This window comes from Hipposideros armiger, unplaced genomic scaffold (assembly GCF_001890085.2).
Source record: "Hipposideros armiger isolate ML-2016 unplaced genomic scaffold, ASM189008v1 scaffold_277, whole genome shotgun sequence".
Classification (NCBI taxonomy): Eukaryota; Metazoa; Chordata; class Mammalia; order Chiroptera; family Hipposideridae; genus Hipposideros; species Hipposideros armiger.
Window position 1 is genome coordinate 2,088,987 of NW_017731627.1, and position 4,645 is coordinate 2,093,631.

The 4,645-nt window shown below is 38.8% G+C and overlaps 1 protein-coding gene across 5 annotated transcripts in view; it reads left to right on the plus strand.

Annotated features, from left to right (window-relative positions):
- The window catches only part of R3HDM2 (R3H domain containing 2), a 144,600-nt gene that overhangs the window by 22,534 nt on the left and 117,421 nt on the right, over positions 1-4,645 (plus strand). For 2 of the 5 annotated variants that reach the window (XM_019657594.1, XM_019657592.1), the window contains exon 1: positions 2,822-2,904. The exons of the other annotated variants lie outside the window; for them this stretch is intronic. The gene's annotated coding sequence lies outside the window, so the exon portion shown is untranslated. Of the gene's footprint in view, positions 1-2,821; positions 2,905-4,645 lie in introns of those variants that run through there. 5 annotated transcript variants of the gene reach the window in all.

Consider the following 4,645-nt stretch of genomic DNA (forward strand, 5'->3'; position numbering starts at 1 on the left):
AATCTGGTATATTATTTAATCCATAAACATTTCAGTGTGTGTCTAAAGAGGACTTTAAAAAACCTAATACCAATACCATTTGCAAATCTAAAATAATTAACAATAATTCCTTAATATTAATTATCTGTACTCATATTTCCCTGATTGTTTCATAATTTTTAAAACAACTTGTATGTTTAAAATAGGATCCAAATAAAGTCTGTACGTTGTAGTTGGTCGGTATATCTTTAAAATATCTTTCATCTAAAACATTTCCCTTCCCTGTTTTTCATTTTGCTTTGTAGTTTATTTGTTGAAGAAACTGGGTCATCTGTTCAGTAATTTCCCACAGATGGATCTGGCGATCAACATCATAGTGATGTCATTTAACATGTTTCTCTGTCCCATGTATTTCCTTCAAATTGGCAGTTACATCTGGACACTTGATCAGATTCAGATATAATAGTTTTGGCTTGGCTAGAATACTTTATACTATATTTCTTTTAGGAAGAAGTGTATGACCACTATTAGTCTCTTTTTTTTTATGATGTCAGCAGCCATTGATGATCATTGTCTCCACACCTCACTTCATTAGGTTACGAAATGGTGATTTTCAAATTCTATCATTTCTTATTTTAGTTAAAATACTTTTATAAAGAGATACTTCCCTCATCACTTGTTTGGTTAATCTGAGGTACAGGAAAGGCAAGACAAATGCTTCAGTCTTTCTTTTAATTAACAGTTATTACCATTTTCAAAATAATGACTTTGTTCACTAACATCCTGCATAGGTGACTAATTAGTTTTATTTTAATTGTCATGAAATCCCTAAGTATATTTATATGTTTCAGCCAATTTCAGTTTTATCCTTATTGGTGTCTCATTGATTGTCTCACCTTGGCAATTGTCTCACCAGTGCTCTTTTGCTATGATCCTTTGATAGTTTGTTTTCTCACTGAGATGATGTTCATAGATCATCTGTTACATTTCCATTACTGGGCATATATCTGCCATTGCCCCTAAAACCCTGGTTCCTTTATGGGGAAATGATGTTTAGAGACCACAGTCTGGGGGTGAAAGTACTCATTTGTTTAGTGGGTTGGTTATTGTTTCTTGCCATTTTCAGTGAACAAGGCTAGGAAATAAGGTGACTTTTTTTTTTNGGGAAGGGGAACAGACAAGTTGCTGTCCTTTTGTTCTTCAGTCTAGTTGTGGAGGACGTCACTTCACTGGCCCATGTTGGTATTGTGATCATTGTGCTCTTCCTGGGTGAGGCAGTTGCTCACCGGCCATTGGACTCACGGCAGCGTTCCGGCCAGCCCCACTGCAGCCTACGTCATTACTAGCAACTCACGGGCAGCCCAGCTCCAGGTCGAGCTGTTGTTCACCATCTTAGCTGTAGAGGGTGCAGCGTCACTGGCCCTCGTGTGGAATCTGAACCGGGCCCTGCCTCTCAGAGCTGGCGTCCCAGCCAACTCTTAACCAATGTGCCACTCTTCTGGCCCCACCCCAAAATTTCTTAAGCATATGTTGCCCAAAACCAAGATGTTTTCCTATATTATCACTATACTATTATCAAACTCATTATCATATTTAAAATGTTTTACAGTAATGTAATAAATACATATAGTCTATACTCATATTTCCTCAGCTTAATAATTGAGATAATGCTTTGTAGCTTTCCCTCCAATCCTGGATTTATTCAAGGATCATGAATTTAATTGTCATGTCTTTTTAGTCTTAATTCAGAGCAGTTCTCTTCTTTTTGTTTTTCATGTCATTGGTATTTTTTATTTCTTCCTGTGTTATTATCACTTAAGGATTGTTTCTCTCTTTGTATCTTCTGCTATCTGAATTAAAATCTTAGCAAGGGAAACTTGTAAACCAGGGCTTTCATACTTGTGCTTTGAATCTGAACCTCCATTCATTTGTATATATATTTTACATACAATCTAGGAAACAGACATGAAGTTAGGGTGTTCATTGTATTGAACATTTGTGTTGGAGTATGGTTTTATGGCTCCTCATGAACATTTGTGTTGGAGTATGGTTTTATGGCTCCTCATGAGGTCTGATGTTTTAGAAAATCCAAAATAGAATTAGCCTTAGAGTTGGGATATGGTATACCCAATCCTTTCAGTCCAATAGTCTGAGAATGTCCTGCTCTAGGACACTATATGAAACCAGACATGTCAGTCTCCTCCATAAAAAACATTTTGCACTGAAGGCGAAACCCATTAAGCCTATATGTTCCTTTGATACGGAAGCATAAATAAGCTCTAAGGAAAAGGATAATGTGCTATTAACAGGTTCTGTTGAAATATTTAAAATCCTGCCTGTTATTTCCGTGAAAGAGATATAGAATATATTTTTTGGAGGGGGAAATTGGTCATTTCCAGAAGTTATAGATAATATTTTACTTAATACCAGTACTAACCTATCTGTTAATATATGGCTTATATATTCTTTTATGTGGATTACTGCTCTAAGATTACTTAAGAAATTAGCTGCTTGGCAACTAAAAGTACAGATATTAAAATGAATTGCATGCCTTTCCAACTATTTCTATTACTTGGCTAATTTTAGAACCATCTAGAGCTCCTGCAGAATTGTAATCTCTGGGGATTTAAATAGTCAAGACAAACAATATTCAGCTTTTTGGAATAAGGAAGAATAAAGGTAGCTTCAAATTAATTTTTGCACTGTCACCCAGACTACTTAATTAAGACAGTCCAGTGAAAAGTCAGAACTGTTCTGAGAATTTTATTTCACTGTTGCTGAAAACTTACTTGTTAGAGCCTATGCCCTCGGTGTGCAAGGGATAAATTTTTCCCTCTCCTAGGTGAATTGCTGGAGGGTATCCACTATCCTTCGCCCCTCCCCCCCATCTGTGATAAGAGGTAATACATCTAAACTAGAGATCAGGTGAGCATTACACTTAGGTACTTATGGGTAAATTTTATGACACTGGAATTATTTTGTATGTGTGTGAATTAGATTAATACAGGATATTTTGAAAAGAAACTTAATTATTCCATGTACACTTAACCATATCTGAAATGTGAAAATCTTGATGGAGTTGGTTGGGTAAGTTCTCAGCATAAGAAATAGCAAGTTAAAGGAATGGTTATTTTGACTGACTAATTTAAGTATAGTTAAAATGGAATAAGTATAGTTATAAGTATAGTTAAAGTGGAGTAAGGTTTTACATATGGAGTAGATTGAAAATGTAGGACTTTGTTGCTAGAAATTTTAAGGAGACTGGAAAAAATGCCAAAAAATTACTGTAAATCAAGAAAAATTTTAAAAAAAGGAATTTTTTGGGGGTAGGGGATCCTGGATTTATACAAATGGTATAATGTTGAAATGTTGACAACTGAAAAACAAATCTACATATTACTGTCATTGAATTAAAGCCCATGTGCTCCCCCCCCACCCCTTCCTGCTGGGGCTTCCATGGCTAGAGTTCTGTGTTCCTTGGAGAAATGAGCTGCCCTCAAAGGACTTAACTGTTTAGTGAGGCAAAATGTTGTGAAGGAGGTAGCAGGATGGTTTTTATTTATTTTTGTTTATCTTTATTTACAAACAACATGGGTTTCTTTTATAATTAGAGGGAAAAATCAGTTACTTAAAAACATTTTTTAGAAGGATAAAGGGGTGCTGTTTTTTTGTGGTTCCTTGGAGGTAGGTGGTTGGCTGCTTCAGGATGAAGCTGAACATCTTTTTCCAAGCCACTGGCTGCCAGAAACTCACTGAGGTCAATGATGAACGCCGACTTTGTACCTTTTATGAGAGGCATGTGGCCACAGAAGTTGCTGCTGACACTCTGGGTGAAGAATGGAAGGGTTACGTGGTTCAAATTAGTGATGAGAATGACAAACAAGGTTTTCCCAGGAAGCAGGGTGTCTTGACCCATGACAGTGTCCACCTGCTACTGAGTAAGGGGCATTCCTGTTGTGGACCAAGGAGAACTGGAGATAGAAAGTTCAAGTTTGTTCCGGGTTGCACTGTGGGTGTCAACCTGAGTGTTCTCATCTTGGTCTGTAAAAAAAGGGGAGAAAGATATTCCTGGTCTCATTGATACTACTGTGCCTTGTTGCCTGGGGCCCAAAAGAGCTAGCAGAATCCACAAACTTTTCACTCTAAAGAAGATGATGTCTGCCAGTATACTATGAGAAAGCCCCTAAACAAAGAAGGTAAGAAACCTAGGACCAAAGCTTCCAAGATTCAGTATCTTGTTACTTAACATGTCCTGCTACACAGACATCAGCATATGTGTATTGCTCTGAAGAAACAGCGGACTAAGAAAAATAAGGAAGAGGGCCGGCCGAGTGGCGCGATGGTTAAGAGCTGGCTTGGGACGCCAGCGGGCCCCGGTTCGGATCCCACATATGAGGGCCAATGACACTGCCCTCTGCAGCTAAGATTCTGACAACAGCTCAACCTGGAACTGGACTGCCATGAGTCGCCGGCGACGGCGTAGGCTGCAGCCCCTGCTGCAGTGGGTTGCCATGGGCTACCGTATGTAGCCAGCAGCCAGCGTGAGCAGCCAGCAGGTGCTGTGAGCGGTCGTCCAGAAGCCGGCGACTGATCTGCCTCGCCCGGGAAGAGCGCAATGATGGTGCCAACTTGGGCTAGTGAAGCAACGTCCTCCACAACTAGACTG